The sequence below is a fragment of the Helianthus annuus genome, chromosome 5 (genome assembly GCF_002127325.2).
Source record: "Helianthus annuus cultivar XRQ/B chromosome 5, HanXRQr2.0-SUNRISE, whole genome shotgun sequence".
Taxonomy (NCBI): Eukaryota; Viridiplantae; Streptophyta; class Magnoliopsida; order Asterales; family Asteraceae; genus Helianthus; species Helianthus annuus.
Genome location: NC_035437.2, coordinates 142588716 through 142607979, shown reverse-complemented (window position 1 = coordinate 142607979; position 19264 = coordinate 142588716). Strand labels below are relative to the sequence as shown.

General features: G+C 38.8%; 2 long non-coding RNA genes across 2 annotated transcripts; both read right to left on the bottom strand.

The window, feature by feature from the left end:
- Positions 1-8721: 8721 nt before the first annotated feature.
- On the bottom strand, positions 8722-10255 carry LOC110939286. The gene is made up of 3 exons (XR_002592137.2): positions 10179-10255; positions 9204-9269; positions 8722-8761 (listed from the first exon to the last, which is right to left on the bottom strand). It is a non-coding gene; the product is annotated as an uncharacterized LOC110939286 (long non-coding RNA).
- A 6938-nt stretch (positions 10256-17193) lies between these two features.
- Positions 17194-18727, bottom strand: LOC110939287. The gene is made up of 3 exons (XR_002592138.2): positions 18651-18727; positions 17676-17741; positions 17194-17233 (listed from the first exon to the last, which is right to left on the bottom strand). It is a non-coding gene; the product is annotated as an uncharacterized LOC110939287 (long non-coding RNA).
- Between the last annotated feature and the right edge of the window lie 537 nt (positions 18728-19264).

The following is a 19264-nucleotide window of genomic DNA, read 5'->3' as shown; positions in this document are numbered from 1 at the left end:
CTCAATGTTGGCTCTGATACCAACCTGTCACACCCCGAATTTCCACGTATCACCGGTGGGCCCGGTGGGGGTAACGTGACGTAGTTGATAACATCATAGTCAAACAACACAATATATATATGCACAGCGGAAGCAGAAATAGATTCATTTCAACCTTACATAAACGTAATATTTAATATCACAAGTAGTTGAAACGGATCCACAGGCGGATCAAATAAAATAAGATAAATGTTCAACAGACTTTAGACGCCTAGAACTTGCAAGATTCCTTACTAACGCCCTGAGCAGCTTCCAGCCTATTACGTACTTGTACCTGTCACTTAGACTTTGGAAAATACGTCAGTTTTCACTGGTAAATACACTCAACTGACTCATTTGAAAAGAGTTTATGAAAATTGGTTTAGGCGCACAAGGCACAAACTATTTTGACACTTGATTAAGATGCACAAGGCAAGATTAATCTTTTATACTTGGGACAAACTATATCTCATGTTATCAGTTTACATAACTTGCTCTACATACGGGGCCCGGTCCTATGCCGGTTCAAGATTAACCGACACACCACTATTCCCTTATTGGGAATCCCATATTGGGTATAATTAAATAATAAGCATAAAGCATCTGTCAGGTGTATGCCTACACCCCGTGCTTAGGTCGTGGCCATTTGCAATTAATGAGTCAAGGATATCCAGGACACGGTCGCATTAACCCCCAATGTTTCAGTCAAGCAATACGAATTAAAACAGGTTATTTGAATTTCCCGACACATTGGTCTTCGAATCCCATACCTGACCATGCGGTATTTATATTACCGTATCCCAAGCCCGTAATAGGGAAAATAAGTTAAGAGTATTTACCTGAGCTAGCTCCTGTCTTAAATAGCAAGAATTATAATAACTCAGCCGTATTCACTTAAGTAAGCGTAGGTACAATTTACCGGAAGGCTCTAGTCTGGAACGATGGTATAAATAACCAATTAGAATACTAACGGGTCTTTAATTAAGCATAAGCTTAGACCGGTTAGTTTTAAGGAAATATACGGTTCAAGCGCACGATTAAGCGAAGACCGGATAGAACGTTATTTAGACCCGACAAGTTTGAATACTTGTATAATATGGGTATACAAAATACATTCTGGATTTTGAGACAAAAATGATAACGTTTGACCCGTTTCGGTCAATTTACACAAACTAGTTACGTAAACCGAACCGAACGCGAAAAGGGCGATACGGGTAGACAAATGACTCAAATGCAAGTTCCCTGATATAATATGCTTTAAATATGATATAATATCAGTAAGTTATGTTCTATATTGCCCGGAATAATTTTAAACTCAATTTATGCCTTAGAAGGGCATTTTGGTCTTTTTAATAGATAATAAAAGAGTAAAATTAGAAATCTGAGTTTCGGGTCTGGTTCATACAGTAAATATACTTAATATAACATATTATATTAGTAGGGTATGACCCATATACCAAATTTATCATTTAAAACCAACTATGCACCGTAGGGGTATTTTAGTAATTTCACAAGGGCTAAAAATGCCAAAAACTGGAAATCTGAGATCATATACTTATACTTACTGTTATTATATGAAAATAGGCTAATTACATCAGTAGGTATAAGTCTTACATGTTTAAAACAAGTATAACGCTTACTATGCGCTTAAAACGCTAAATATGCGATCCAAGGGCGTTTTCGGGTTTTCAAATTAAATCTGAGATTTTTATATTTCCAGAATACTTAAAATAATTTATTCATCATATAAAATCAGTAGAAAAAGGTTTCGGGTCAAAAGGATGTGTAAAACTCATTTTATGGCTAAAACGGTCAAAACCGACATAAGCCGAAATGACTAGGCGATCTAGGACCCGTTCAGCCAAAAATTAATTAAAAATCATCAAAATTCCCAGAATATTATATTACTTTTGTTGGTAAAGAGTTTCGTATCAAAACATGGCCAGAAACGGGTTCTACGCGAAAAGGACCGTTTATGTAAATTTATAATATAGTTTTACGCTAATGGCCATAACTCAAAATCTGGACCACCAACTGATCCGAAATTTTCGGTGCAAGTTTATATATTAGAAATAAAGTTTCTACTCTTTCACTTTTCCAAAAATCACGTTTTATATCAAAAAGGGCAAAATAGTCAACTTTATGCATAAATCGGAATCATGCATTCGAATCGGCTAAGCATAGACTTATGACATAAAATTTCCAGAAAGTTTGACTAAAATGCCAATGGTCAAAAATGCTCTAAAATACAGATCTCACACATGCATGTACGGATCCGAACCGATAGTTTACGAAAAAGTCGTTTATTAAGACTTTCGGTTCCAATCCGGGTTTACACTAAAGATCGTCGAGTTGATCGTGGTAAAATACATTCTTAAATTCATAATAAAGCTTTCTATGAAGATCAAACAGATTGCATGTCATCTATATCATTATTCATGTCATTTTTCACAAAAATCGCTTCTGTTGACTTTTTAGAAATAGGTTTGACTCGACATTTAGCATGCATGTAGTGGGAATCAGAGAGTACCCTTTAGAGGGTTTGTTTCCCATAATATTACCAACATGTATCAGGTTTCAATTCGAGAAATGACTGATTGAAACCCGTTTAATCAGAAAGTCAAAGCTTATGAACACCCAGTTTGACTTTTAGCAATAATCAAGGTAATAACGGATTAAAGATTGAATTGAGAGCTTACAAGAGTCCTATAGGTGTTTAGTGAACACTAGGATTCGACCTTGATGATCAGATTAACTCCAGAAAGTTTGCCTTGAAGGTTCTTGCAGGTGAGAGCTTTTGGTTATTATGAAAATGCTCAAGAAATGGCCTTGCAATCCGATTTAAAGCTGGAATTTGAGGCTTACTGTTTGCCTAGCCATGCATGGCATTTGATTGGAGCAAAAGGAGGCAAGAAACAGCTGTAAACAACTCAAATTCGGACCCAATTCGACCCAAAACGAATTTTCTGTCGCTGGCAGCCCCACGCGGCCCGCTTGGGCTTTACCAGGCGGGTCGCCTGACCCCTGGTTCAGCCAAACAAGTTTCAGTTTTGGCAGAAATGGTCCCTGAGCTTGTACGCGATGTTTCGGCTACTTTTCTCGACCCGTAAACCCCCAAACTTGGTTTCTAAGAACCTTAGGACTTTTACCAACATGGAAATGTCCTTGGAACATTTTGCGCTCAACCGAAAAGCCCTGAAATTCGACGTTGACGCTTTTAGTCCTTCAAGTACGGTTTTGGCCATAACTTTCTCATACGTTGACGAAACTTCATGAAATTTTTACCACATATTCTAGTGAGTATATTTTAGCTATACAAAGCTTCGGGTCTGCCAAAAGTTCACTCAGAGGTATAAATTAAACATGTTGACACTTTTGGCCCCTATAGTTTGAAATACTTCACTTTTGTGCAATTTCCGCGTCGTATGATCCATGAACCATCCGTTTAAGGTTATAAACATTATGTAGGGTTATCATAGAGTCTATTTATCCATTGTTGACACTTTGGACCCTTACGTTCCATAGTTTTCACTGTTTGTCACTTTTAGTCCCTCTAAAGTATGTTTTCACATAACGGAACCTTATGACACGTGTCAAGACATTATTGGACGAAATTTTTCGAGGTGTTACAGTACACATGGAAACGCCATGATCGGATGAAGCTCTAGAATCTTCAATTATTCAAACAGTTGTTTCAATCTTGGACGTCATTGATAAATTTCGTGACGAAATTTCTTTCAAGTTGGGGATGATGTGGTACCCGAGGAAAATCCACAGTCATCCTGATCTAACACCTCATTGTTTGGGATACTTATTAAATTTCGGGACGAAATTTCTTTCAAGTTGGGGATGATGTGACAACCCGAAATTTCTGGGTCTTTTCTCTATGCATTACGTATTCACAATTCTGTTTTCTTAATTCGTTGACGTTGTAACTCGTGCTTGATGTATGAATATTTGAAGTATTATTTGGGTTGGTGTTTAGTAAAAAACCTAAGTATTGTGTAATGTTATGAAATAATAAATGTAAATGTAACCTACATGAACTCTACGTGACAAGTTGATGCATTAAATTACATTGAACGCTCATGAATTATTTATACGTGACGTGTGAAGTATTAAGTGTAAATGTATTTACTTAGGAGAACGGGTTTGATTTCTTGTGCATATTGTGATTACAACATATGGGAACCCTCGGTCGCACATTTCTTCTAGGATCGCACAAAACCCCTGCGACCGCACACTTCTCCATACTCCTCATTGGCCTTGGACCAGTCCTCGGCCCAATCAATAACCGGCCCAAAACCTTCTCGGCACTAAACTGGGCTTGGCCCGTTTCCCTCCCCTCAGGTTTATATGCACACATCCCCCTTTAACTCCAAATCAAGTCGGCCCACACATAAGCAAATCTTCGGCCCACTGTTATGAGTTGAGTGGTATTACTATATGTTTGACTATTAAACCTTTGGCTACCCCTTTGGGCCGGCTTTGCAAGCTCAAACCAGTCCAAGCCCGTTTTTCAATTATTTGTTTACGTGAGGTGTTATATGAATACATTAGCCTGTTTGCAAACCCTAAACAAAACATTGCCCCATCAAGATATTATGTGCGACAGGAGATTTTCCCCTTCGAGACTTCAGCCTATTGATCAACCTTTTCGGGTTAGCAGATTTATACTTATGATAACTCTTATTTGTTGATTGTGTTCATATGTATTTTTTGATTAACAAAGCCGTATGTACGTTCAGTAAACATGAGAACGATTTCGTTATGTTGTGCATAATTGATGATGTTAGGATTGCATGCTCTTAGTAATGTTAATGGATTGTATGATCTTGAGATGTTGATAAAAGTCTGATGTCTACGAGAGTATGTTTGTTAAATGTGTTTTGATGTGAGTGGTTCTATATTGTTACAGATCAAAGTGTCATTAGAATGAAAGCTTAGTTATAATATGAGAAAATGATTAGGATGTTGCCTTTCACCTAATCTGACTCGGTTACGGATAAATGTTGACTCGTGATTTTATGCGCAAACTATGATTCCGAATTGAATAATTATAGGTATTCGTTGAATTAATTATAGTTCTTGACCCAATTCGGTTAGACACTTGTGATTATATTTAATTAGGGTTGTTGATGCTAGTGTCACATAAGAATTCTAAAACCTTATAAACTGTTCATGTGGGTTATTTGTAATGGGGCCACTTTAATATAGCAAAGTATTCAGACCTGGGCCGAGGGAGTGTCATGGGCTGCACTATAAACACTGGGTTAAAAGCCCAGCCTGTTACTCAATTGAAATTGGGCCACTACTGGATCAGTAGGCCCAGACGTATTAGACTTAGCAGGTTAAAGCATAAGGAGGGTGGGCCGAAGGGGTATAACAAATAAACTAATTGAGAACTGGGTTGCACGGTTAATGTTGTTCAGGTTGGGCCGCACCTTGTCAGGGTCGTGTGGGGCTGGGAAATACTTTAAGGAGCATGCTAAATTTGTGTAGTTATGTTGTTTTCTGACTTTGGGCCAATCGAGAATGGGGAGCACTAAGGGTATGATTATGTAGGATGCACACTAGAACTATTTTATTATGTGTTCCTGAAATGTGTTGAGTATTTGTGTACTGTGATTGAATTATAGTGGGGTGTTTTCTAATACGTTATTGGTGTAGTGTGAACGAAAGAGGTGTGATTGATATGCTTGTACGTGACCCCAAATAGTGATTGTAAATGTGATGTGCAATAAATGTGCTAGATGTGAACAATGAATACGTAGATTATTTATACGTGAAAGGTGTGGTACATGGGCATGTGGAACTGACTGTAATCGGTAACCATTTTAGGACGTGTTTAACCAACTGATAAACAAGTACTTAATCATACCGAGCAAATCACAGGTGAGTTCACTGCACTTTTCTAAGCATGCGTCCCGGTGGTTTGGGACATCTGGTAAACGTTTCTAAAGGGAATACTGGGTAAACTGTTTATTTGGGATGTTGGTTATTGAACACAGTATAAATCATGTAAGACCCCATACATCTACCGTGTTGCTGAAGAAGCAACGAGGTATTTAGTTGATAGCGCTATTAGGATTGGCACCCTCACACCGGGCCGAAAGGACGGGCGTGAACTAATTACCTGGACCTCATGACCAATGCCTAGTTAGAGGCATTGGGGTTGGGCATTCACATCGTGTACATATAAGACCCCTTACATCTATTCAAGGTTGTTTGATACCTTGACCTCATGACCAATGCCTAAATGGAGGCATTGGGATTGGGCATTCACATCTAGTCGCCACATACGGTAATCGAGTAATAACAACATCAGAACAAAACGTGGAACTGCTTTAAACACACATCTGGTAACTAAACGCGTTAACAAAACTTTGAACTCACCAGCGTCGTCTGACACACTTGTCTGCATGCTTGCAGGTCGTTAGAATTCGTGACATGGACTTGCTATCTGGGAGTGCTGGAGTGGTCATGGATCGAGGTTCTTGGATTAACATATAGTTGATACATTGCTTTTGAACATTTATTATGAAACAGTTGTTAAACGATTTACTATATGCTTCCGCTACACAACTCTTTGAAATAATCTTATGATTGACATTTACTATTGGTAATTAATGACATGTTTTGTTTAAATACTTTGCGTGGTTCAATGTGATTGGTGGCTCGAATCCTGGTACGTCACACATCCCGCGGGGTTCCCGCATGTGGTATTTTGGGGGTGTGACAATTGAAGATTATACCTGGTGGAAAGAACGTTTCATCAACTGGGCGAAAGCGTATGCCCATGAAAGCTGGTTTTGTCTAGAGTTTGGATACGAAAAGCCGAAAGATGATAAAGGCGAAGAATTACCATTCAAGAGATTTACAAGAGAAGATAAATCTGAGTTTGCTGCCGAACAAAGAATGATTGCGTTGATCCAGTCAGCAATTAGGAATGATATATTTGCATTGCTTACTCATGATGGATCGTCAAAGTCAGTTTGGGAAGCTTTACGAGTTAAAGCTGAGGGGGGAAAACAGATTAGAAAAAATAAAATTGCGTTACTTAAAAAAGAATTTGATCTGTTTGACAATATAAAAGGAGAGACAGTGAGACAAATGATAGAGAGATTCTGTCACCTCAAAATCGAACTTGAACGTTTTAAAATTGACAAAACAAGAGAGGAACTTATTGATAAAGTCATTGAAGCGTTACCACGAGCAGACCAGTGGTAAACGTTTGTTTTTATCTTAAAAAATGATGCTTCATATGATGAAATTTCTCTTGATTCTCTGTTTGAAAAAATTGAAAGTCATGATCTGGAGTTATAAAAGCAAAGCAAGATGACTGGTTCTTCACATCAATAGAATGTGGGCTTGTATTACAAAGGCAGTGTACTTTCTGATAAAGGCGTTGGTTCACCAAAAACAGCATTTAGTGGTGAGAAGATGATAGAACCACAAACAACGTCGACAAGTCATCATTCTGGATATTATTCATCTTCAAAGTCAAGTTCTGATGAAACTGAAGAGATTCTGTGCAACATTGCTCTTAAATTGAAGAATTCTCCTGCAATGAGCATCAATGCAGCAAAGCAGCAAATGAGTTTCCTTGCATATGTTCTGGAGTCATATGAAGGTCTTGTAGCTGGCAAAATTGGAAATTCCGAATTGACCAAAGAAGACTACGACCAGATTGATCCGGAAGAGATGGAGCTCATTGACATCCGTTGGTGTTTAGCTAGTTGTATTCGTAGAGCTCAGAGGTATATGGAGATTACCGGGAAACAATCGCTTGGAGGTGCTTCAACAAAACTTGGATTCGACAAATCCAAAGTGACCTGCTTCAGATGCAAGCAAAAGGGCCATTTCAAAAGAGAATGTAGAAACTCTGAAGTTGCTGAAGGAAATGAACGTCCTTTCAACGATGACTATTATCGAAAGGCGATCTACCATCGAAGCAGAGAAGAGCCAAAGTTGATTGAAGATAAACCAAAAGAAAAATCAAGAGCTTGTGCTGTAATTTACGAGGATGAAGGTTTTGACTGGAGCACAGTTCTTCCAGATGAAGATCGTCCTAAAGATCCTCCTGTAACAGCTCATGGCAGAAAAGCATCAAAGGCTCCGCATTATGTTTTTGTTGCTGAAATTCAAGATGAAAACAAAGACAAAGACACTGCTGAAATCCGTGAAGAAAAAGTTGAGATCAAAGAGAGAACTCGAGAAGAGATCTTGAGTGAGAAGACTTACAGAGAAAGAAACATGGTCTACAACAGATTGGATGACATGCAGGAAGAGTATGAAAGTGCTGTCAGCAACAGAAGATGGGATAAGAAGAGAGAGTGTTACTACAACAGAGAAGGTGAACCGGTTGTTCCAAAGAAAGATATAATCTTTGATGATGTTCTTCTCGTTGTCCCGTTGAGAGCTGAATGCTATAGAAATGTGATGAAAGATGAAACATATGCTAAGAGGCTTGATGTCACACCCCAACCAATGGCGGAAACATCGGGATGAGACGAAGTGTGAAGATTGCTAGAGACATCATAACGCTATTTGTGACAATATTTAATTAAACCAATTTCATTTCATAGATAAATAGTCAAACGTACAAGGAAATCCAAATAACAAGTTCAAAAGAAATTCATAGCAACATAATCAAAATTTGATACAACATTTAAACCTAAACGTCTATATGTGTATCTAGGCATCGTTGCTACTTCATTTTCATGGCATCATCATCATCAACCTGTAACATGTTAAAATAAAATTCAATGCCAAAAGCAAAGGCGAGTACACAAGTTTTAAATAGTATAGCATAAGTATAAAAGCATTTTACTCGAATCCACATGGCAATTTGTAAGCAAGGTAATTAGCATGCATAACATTACATTTAAACCCAAAGTGTCCACTAGTATTTAGCATCCCTTGTCACAAAAGTAACAAGACCGTATAGTATATTGACCTAACAAACCCCCGTCGGGTGGTGTGCTACTCCTATAGCGCTATAATTGTTAAGCGAGGGTATAACATAGTAATGGCATAAAGCATGTATTATCTAGCATAACAAGTAGCATGTATAACGGATTGAGTTCATAAAGCATGTTTATGTGTGTGTAAGTGTAATTTTGTATGGTAACATGTTACAACCCAAAAGTGGTTTAAAATGTAAATGGGTCGAGTGTACTCACGGTTTTGCAAGCTTTCCCACTTGAATCCGTGAAGAGTTGATTTGATGGGGGGAACACCAAGTTATCCTACAAGAGGAAGGTCAAGGTGTATGAGTAATTTGGAAGAAAGATGGGATATTCGGACTTTAAGATTCAAAGAATGAAAAAGTAAATATTATGAAAATATTCACTATGGTATTAGCACTTGTCTTGACACTATAGTAATCCCTAAGGATTTTTATGTGATTTCATAGGTTCAAGACCTATTAGAATCGTGACAAGGAACTACACACATAGTGATAAACTTATTAGCTTGATAGGGGATTTATATAATCACTACCAAGGGTTCGGTTTTAAGGTTTATCATAGTTATAATATACATAATAATTTACTTAGTCATGTAGGAGGCGGGAGGTTGGACCTTCCACTTTGGTACCTCTTGGTGTCATATAAGTCAAGTAGGAGGTGGGAGGTGAAACCCTCCACTTTGGTACCTCGAATGATTTATTAACATGTGGTCATGTAGGAGGTAGGAAGACGAATCTTCTCTTTAGGAACCTCATAGATATGTACAAGAAATAATACAACTAACTAAGCAAAACATCAAGTGGTGTGTGGACATGTATGTAGGTTAGCCTAGGCTAGCCAAGTAGTCACACCATCTTCAAGTTCAAGACTTGACACCACTTATGAGCTAAGAACTCGATTAAAACAGAAAGTTTAGAGTGTTTAGACACTCCTATTAAGTGTAAAACAACCTTGGTTTGGCTTTACTAATCATACAAGAGACTAGAAGCATAAGAACACAAGTTTGTTTGAAGTAACAAGAGTTTAGAAAGTTTTTAAAAACACAACAGAAAGTTTATGGACACTTTTAGGGTATTTCCAGGTCTGATTTCTCCAAGGAGAGATCAAGGAATCAAGCCCAAAGATTATCCAAGCATTTAGAAAGAAGAATCAAGTGATTTGGTTGAGTTTTGAGCAAGTTATGCTCACTTTTGTAAGGAGGTATGAATCTGTCCGAATTTCTGAATTGCAAGAACTTTGAGAGTGATTTTGTAGAGATTAGAGAGTGTTGAAAGTGTCTAAGTGCTTGGAGAAGGTGGGTATTTATAGGGAAGGATTAGGGTTAAGGTTAGTTGGCAATTAATATGATTAGTTGAGGGTTAAATAAAAAAAAAAAACAAAACAATTAAATCATGTTGAAAGTGGCGATCGAACAGGCTGTTGACAGCCTTGTTTTGTTAATTTTTTTTTTCATAGCACATATAAGTTGGGTATTTAGATACTAAAATATGATTGGTTGTTGGCACAATATACAATCACTCAAAACGTCATTTTTGAGAATGAATTAAACATTGAAGAGTCAAGGGGAACAGCCACAAAGGGCTGTTCGGTCGTTGATTGCGGGCTGCATGTAATCTTCTTTTATTATTATTATTTTTAACATAAACTTGATACTCATTATAGGTATTAACATTTTGTAGAGTTTGAAACAAATTAACACAAGGACAAATTTACATGGCTGAAAAGCCTTACTTTATTTTATAATTACTTTAACATTTCATTTAACTTCACGTTAATACTATGACATATATTTACTATTATTATTTATAGAATTATTATTATTATTATTATTACTATATTACTATTAGGATTATTATTATTATTATTATTATTATTATTATTATTATTATTATTATTATTATTATTATTATTATTATTATTATTATTATTATTATAACTATCATCATATTACTAGGATTTAACCACGTGTTTAATATTTAGCAAACATGTATAGGTTATGAGTACCAGTATGTCGAGTATCGGTCACGCGTATGTATTCGAGATTGGTAACGTATAACCCGAGTATTGTAACACGTATAAGCATGTATAAAAAATAGAATTTCATTATGACCAAAGTATCAAACGAATGCACATATCAATGTATAAGCATGTATAAACAAAAGATCAATTTCATTACGATCGAAGTCCCAGATTTACAACGGTTTGAAACGAAATACGAGATACAAAAGGAATAAGCTTCCAAAAATAGAAATACGAACAAGACTTGCTATAAATGGAAAGTACGAAAATAGCCGGGCGTTACAGTCTCCCCTCCTTTAGGAAATTTCGTCCCGAAATTTAGGAAGACGTAGGGAAGAGATGAGGATATTTCGACTTCATTTCACTTTCGAGCTCCCAAGTAAATTCAGCGCCACGTTTTCCTTCCCATCGAACTTTAACAATAGGAATTCGACTGCGCCTCAGTTGCTTGGTTCCTTGGTCCATGATTTCGACCGGTTTTTCCACGAAGTGAAGCGTTTCGTTGACTTGCAAGTCTTCGAAAGGAACGTGAAGTCCTTCGTCAGCTAGACATTTCTTTAAGTTGGACACGTGGAAGACGGGGTGTACGTTGCTGAGTTCTTCGGGCAGGTCTAGTCTATACGCAACCTCGCCAATCCTCTCGAGAATTTTGAAAGGACCAACGTAGCGAGGTGCGAGTTTCCCTTTCTTGCCAAATCGAACCACGCCCTTCCAAGGGGATACCTTGAGAAGCACGAAGTCACCTGTCTCAAATTCCATAGGTTTGCGTCCTTTGTCAGCGTAACTCTTTTGTCGGCTCCTGGCTTTCAATAAGTTGTCTCGAACCTGTAAAATCTTGTCCGTCGTCTCTTGTATAAGCTCGGGACCGGTGATTTGGGCTTGACCAATCTCGTGCCAACAAATAGGCGAACGGCACTTGCGACCATACAATGCTTCGAAAGGTGCCATTTGAATACTCGCGTGATAACTGTTATTGTACGAGAATTCGACCAAGGGCAAGTGTGAATCCCAGTTGCCACCAAAATCTATTACGCATGAACGAAGCATATCCTCTAAGGTTTGGATAGTACGCTCGGTTTGACCGTCAGTCTGAGGATGGAAGGCAGTGCTAAGGTTGAGTTTAGTACCCATAGCAGATTGAAAAGTTTGCCAGAGACGAGACGTAAAACGAGCATCACGATCAGAAATGATGTCGATGGGAATACCATGACGACAGATTATCTCCTTCATGTAGACCTTAGCCAATTTCTCGACTTTGAAATCTTCACGAATAGGGAGGAAGTGAGCTGACTTGGTCAATCGATCAACGATTACCCAAATGCTGTCATGACCAGCAGTAGTGCGAGGAAGCTTAGTGATAAAATCCATGGCAATGCTCTCCCATTTCCAGATAGGAATTCTTGGTTGTTTGAGTAAGCCAGAGGGACGTTGATGTTCAGCTTTCACTTTGGAACATGTGAGACATTTTGAAACGAAAGTTGCTATATCCTTCTTCATTCCAGGCCACCAATAGGATGTACGCATATCATGGTACATCTTATCGGCACCAGGGTGAATAGAATACTTCGTGTTATGGGCCTCCTTCATCAGGAATTTGCGAAGATCATCACGGTCGGGAATCCAGATACGATTGAGATAGTATAAAATGCCATCAGATTTGGACACGAGACTATTTTCAGCACCACATTGCATCTCGTTGTAGAGGTTACCCTCATTAACGGACGTATACTGAGCGTTACGTATGCGATTTTGAAGATCGTGGACGAGTTGGAAACAACGGATACTTTTGACATGAGTTTTACGACTAAGAGCGTCGGCTACTACATTCGCTTTACCTGGGTGGTATTTGATTTCGCAATCGTAGTCGTTTAACAATTCCACCCAACGACGTTGACGCATGTTTAGTTCCTTTTGGTTGAAGATGTGTTGAAGGCTCTTATGGTCGGTGAAGACCACACATTTAGTACCATAAAGGTAGTGTCGCCAAATCTTCAATGCAAAAACGACTGCACCAAGTTCAAGGTCGTGGGTAGTATAGTTTTTCTCATGAATTTTGAGTTGTCTCGATGCGTAAGCGATAACCTTGTCACGTTGCATAAGGACACAACCAAGGCCGAGGTTTGAAGCGTCGCAATACACGACAAAATCATTGTTACCATCAGGAAGCGTTAGGATAGGAGCATTGCATAGCATGTCCTTGAGCGTTTGGAAAGACTCCTCTTGTTCGGGACCCCAAACAAAAGGTCTCTCTTTTTGAGTCAAGGAGGTCAAAGGAACAGCGATTTTTGAAAAGTTGGAGATAAAACGACGATAGTAACCAGCAAGACCAAGAAACGAACGGATTTCAGATGGGGATTTAGGTGCGATCCAATTCTTCACAGCTTCGATTTTAGCGGGGTCAACGTGAATTCCAAGTTCGTTGACAGTATGACCAAGGAATTGAACCTCTTTTAGCCAAAATTCACACTTGGAGAATTTGGCGTATAGACGTTCAGTACGAAGGAGTTCAAGGATAAGGTGCAAGTGTCGCTTATGCTCTTCTTGCGTCTTGGAATAGATGAGGATATCGTCGATGAAGACGATCACAAAACGGTCCAAGTATGCTTTGCACACGCGGTTCATTAAATCCATGAAAACAGCAGGTGCGTTGGTCAAACCAAAGGGCATAACCACGAACTCGTAATGACCATAACGCGTGCGGAAAGCGGTTTTAGGTACATCTTCTTCGAGTACTCGAAGTTGATGATACCCAGAACGAAGATCGATCTTTGAAAAGCAGGTCGCGCCTTGCAATTGATCGAAGAGGTCATCAATGCGAGGAAGAGGGTATCGGTTTTTGATAGTAAGCTTGTTGAGCTCACGATAGTCGATACACATACGAAATGATCCATCTTTCTTTTTGACAAACAAAACGGGAGCGCCCCAAGGAGAAGTACTAGGGCGTATAAAGCCTTTGTCAAGAAGCTCTTGAAGTTGACTCGAGAGCTCTTGCATCTCAGATGGTGCTAAACGATAGGGGGACTTAGCGACAGGTCTAGCACCAGGCACTAAATCGATGCGAAAATCGACAGAACGAGCAGGAGGCGGACCAGGAAGATCGTCGGGAAATACATCCGGAAAGTCGCGTACAACAGGAACGTCGCTTATGCTTGGGCCTTTGTCCTTCTTTTCCACAATGTGGGCGAGAAAGGCGAAGGTACCCTTTCGTAAGCATTTGTTTGCTTTGATACACGACATAAGCTTAAGGCCTTGAGAAGGCTTTTCACCATAGACGTGTAGAGAATCACCGTTTGGAAGAGGAAGGCGGATAAACTTTTCAGAACAAACAACTTCAGCACGAACTCTCCTAAGCCAGTCCATGCCTACTATGATGTCAAAGCTACCCATTTGCATAGGTATAAGGTCGATCGAAAACGTATGATCGTTGAGAATCAAGGAACAATTGGAGAGAACGGAACCGACAGTGACGGTTTTACCATTAGCGACCTCGACAGCGAAAGATTTTGGCAACTTAGAGCGTTTACACTTGAGCAAGGACTCGAATTCTAACGACACAAAACTTTTATCGGCGCCAGTATCAAATAGACAAGAAGCATAAATATGGTTCACAAGGAACGTACCAGTAATGACATCATTCGCGTTTTGAGCTTGAGCAGTAGTGAGAAGAAAGGCTCGGCCTCGAGCGGGTTGTTGAGCCTGTTGTTGCTGCTGCTGTTGTTGCTGTGGTTGATGTGGTTGTTGTGGTTGATGTGGTTGTTGTGGTTGATGTGGTTGTTGTGGTTGTTTTCGTTGAGGACAGACATCTGCCATGTGGTTGACATCACCACACTTATAACATGCTCGCACACGAACGGTTTGGTTCTGAGGTTGATTGGGAGCAGGGTGTTGAGCTACCATAGCCTGGTTTTGATCGGGCTTCAGGTTGTTGCGACAACGGTTGGCAAAATGCCCTAGTCTATTACAGGTGAAGCATTTGCGACAGGGGGTGCCAGTAGGATGATGGTAAAAGCATTGGTTGCACTTGGGCCACGACCCAACGTAGTTTCCTTGTGGTCCAAAGGTTGTGGGATTAGCGGCTGGTACGGTTTGCAAGGGTTGTGGGTTTGGCGGAGTGACGACCGCACAATTTTGGCTTGAAGCCTTCCGCTTCTTGCCTTGGTTTCTCTTGGACGTTTGGGAGGGTGAGGGTTCAACAATGGCAGTATCAGTCGTAGCTTGGCGTGCATTCTTCGTTGAAACCTTATCAAAGACTCCTTGAAGAACACAATTGTTGTTAAGTTCAGTGGCTATGGCGTAGGCTTCCTCTATAGTCTTAGGGTTAGCAGAGGCAAGGTGATTGGTCAAGGAAGGTGCAACACAGCGAATGAACTTGGCTATGGTTTTGGGTACGGAGTCGACTTGTCCAGGACAGAGGACACTTAGTTGTTTGAAGCGTGTAATCAAGCCATACATGTCGCTCCCCTTTTGCGTTAGATTCCAAAATTCGTTCTCCAACTTCTGGAGTTCGTGAGGGGGACAGAAGTGGTCTTTCATAAGCTGCTTCAGTTCATCCCAAGGTAACGCATGTGCAACGTCGTTTCCCCTCTTGTTTCGTTCGGTGGTCCACCACTCGAGTGCCCTCGAGCGGAAGACTCCAGTTGCATTCAAGGTTCGCAGCTCATCGGGACAACCACTTTGTAAGAATGTAAGCTCGATTGCGTCGAACCAATTCATCATGGCGGTGGCGCCATCCTTGCCAGTAAACTCCAAGGGTTTACAAGCCATGAATTGCTTAAATTGAAAGGTCGGTTTGGGTTTGTCTGCCTTTGAGTCAACAGAGCCATGCGGTGAATCGGTTTGAATCTTGCTAACGATGTCGGGTAGGACTTTAGCAAATTGCTTGGCCATAAATTTCATGCAATCTTTCTGAGACATGGCGGTGGAAGTCGAACCCTTCTTTGACTTGGTTTTCTTTGATGCACCGCGGGACGACATCTAAGAATAGAATGAGGAGGAATGGATGAGACTTGATCATAAATTCAAAGTAAATTTGCAAGTTTAAGTATGTAAGCATGGTGTAACACGTATGGTTCACATAATTAGCATTATTTCAACAAGTAATCAACAAGTACAAACACGTATGGATGCGTGAAAAGAGTATAAATTTAGTTTGTTCACGAGAATTATTATTGTTCTTGATTGCGGTAACGTGCGAAATGATTAAAACGACATTTTGAAATGAATGAACGTTCAAGTATAAAATCACATATAAATTGAGATACATAAAAGAGAGGCTCAATAAAACATAGGATTGTTTCGGGTAGAGAAACGTCGACAATTCCAAAGTGGGTCGAAAGTCCTTTCGATTTAGAGATATTGTGCTTTGGCCTATAAGTAAGATACTCTCGTCGAGAAGCGATTAACGATATCTTACCCTTCCAGTTACTACACATCTCTAAATGATCGGAACATTCGGGACTTTGGCGAGAATAAAAATCAAGGAATGGGACTTAATCGACAAAATGCGGGTTTCACCCCTAACTTGACAATTTCGTACCCTAAATGTGGTTGGTACTTGTCAACCAAAAAATAAGATTTTGGTATTTTGACAAGGGTCCACTAGAGTTGAAATGGAAATTACCATTAAGTTGTGGATGTCACTCCTAGCTTAATGGTGGAATTTCGTGCAAAATAGATTAAAGGTAGAGTGAGAGTCGTTTACCAAATTGTGGGTTTCACGCCTATTTTGGCAAATTCGTCTCGTTGATGCAACAGGAATATAAAATAGCATAAGTGCATTCGTGTTAGCCTTAGGAAAGGCATGTAAATTTAATGAAGAGTATAGCTAGGAAGCATGCATGGTAGAGTACAAAAGTTTTAAACAACAAATAAGAGACAAAATTCCTAGAACTATAGATTAGGGCAAAAGCATGGCAATTTTCCTAATTCCCTATAGTTATGGCTCTGATACCAATCTGTCACACCCCAACCAATGGCGGAAACATCGGGATGAGACGAAGTGTGAAGATTGCTAGAGACATCATAACGCTATTTGTGACAATATTTAATTAAACCAATTTCATTTCATAGATAAATAGTCAAACGTACAAGGAAATCCAAATAACAAGTTCAAAAGAAATTCATAGCAACATAATCAAAATTTGATACAACATTTAAACCTAAACGTCTATATGTGTATCTAGGCATCGTTGCTACTTCATTTTCATGGCATCATCATCATCAACCTGTAACATGTTAAAATAAAATTCAATGCCAAAAGCAAAGGCGAGTACACAAGTTTTAAATAGTATAGCATAAGTATAAAAGCATTTTACTCGAATCCACATGGCAATTTGTAAGCAAGGTAATTAGCATGCATAACATTACATTTAAACCCAAAGTGTCCACTAGTATTTAGCATCCCTTGTCACAAAAGTAACAAGACCGTATAGTATATTGACCTAACAAACCCCCGTCGGGTGGTGTGCTACTCCTATAGCGCTATAATTGTTAAGCGAGGGTATAACATAGTAATGGCATAAAGCATGTATTATCTAGCATAACAAGTAGCATGTATAACGGATTGAGTTCATAAAGCATGTTTATGTGTGTGTAAGTGTAATTTTGTATGGTAACATGTTACAACCCAAAAGTGGTTTAAAATGTAAATGGGTCGAGTGTACTCACGGTTTTGCAAGCTTTCCCACTTGAATCCGTGAAGAGTTGATTTGATGGGGGGAACACCAAGTTATCCTACAAGAGGAAGGTCAAGGTGTATGAGTAATTTGGAAGAAAGATGGGATATTCGGACTTTAAGATTCAAAGAATGAAAAAGTAAATATTATGAAAATATTCACTATGGTATTAGCACTTGTCTTGACACTATAGTAATCCCTAAGGATTTTTATGTGATTTCATAGGTTCAAGACCTATTAGAATCGTGACAAGGAACTACACACATAGTGATAAACTTATTAGCTTGATAGGGGATTTATATAATCACTACCAAGGGTTCGGTTTTAAGGTTTATCATAGTTATAATATACATAATAATTTACTTAGTCATGTAGGAGGCGGGAGGTTGGACCTTCCACTTTGGTACCTCTTGGTGTCATATAAGTCAAGTAGGAGGTGGGAGGTGAAACCCTCCACTTTGGTACCTCGAATGATTTATTAACATGTGGTCATGTAGGAGGTAGGAAGACGAATCTTCTCTTTAGGAACCTCATAGATATGTACAAGAAATAATACAACTAACTAAGCAAAACATCAAGTGGTGTGTGGACATGTATGTAGGTTAGCCTAGGCTAGCCAAGTAGTCACACCATCTTCAAGTTCAATACTTGACACCACTTATGAGCTAAGAACTCGATTAAAACAGAAAGTTTAGAGTGTTTAGACACTCCTATTAAGTGTAAAACAACCTTGGTTTGGCTTTACTAATCATACAAGAGACTAGAAGCATAAGAACACAAGTTTGTTTGAAGTAACAAGAGTTTAGAAAGTTTTTAAAAACACAACAGAAAGTTTATGGACACTTTTAGGGTATTTCCAGGTCTGATTTCTCCAAGGAGAGATCAAGGAATCAAGCCCAAAGATTATCCAAGCATTTAGAAAGAAGAATCAAGTGACTTGGTTGAGTTTTGAGCAAGTTATGCTCACTTTTGTAAGGAGGTATGAATCTGTCCGAATTTCTGAATTGCAAGAACTTTGAGAGTGATTTTGTAGAGATTAGAGAGTGTTGAAAGTGTCTAAGTGCTTGGAGAAGGTGGGTATTTATAGGGAAGGATTAGGGTTAAGGTTAGTTGGCAATTAATATGATTAGTTGAGGGTTAAATAAAAAAAAAAAACAAAACAATTAAATCATGTTGAAAGTGGCGATCGAACAGGCTGTTGACAGCCTTGTTTTGTTAATTTTTTTTTTCATAGCACATATAAGTTGGGTATTTAGATACTAAAATATGATTGGTTGTTGGCACAATATACAATCACTCAAAACGTCATTTTTGAGAATGAATTAAACATTGAAGAGTCAAGGGGAACAGCCACAAAGGGCTGTTCGGTCGTTGATTGCGGCCTGCATGTAATCTTCTTTTATTATTATTATTTTTAACATAAACTTGATACTCATTATAGGTATTAACATTTTGTAGAGTTTGAAACAAATTAACACAAGGACAAATTTACATGGCTGAAAAGCCTTACTTTATTTTATAATTACTTTAACATTTCATTTAACTTCACGTTAATACTATGACATATATTTACTATTATTA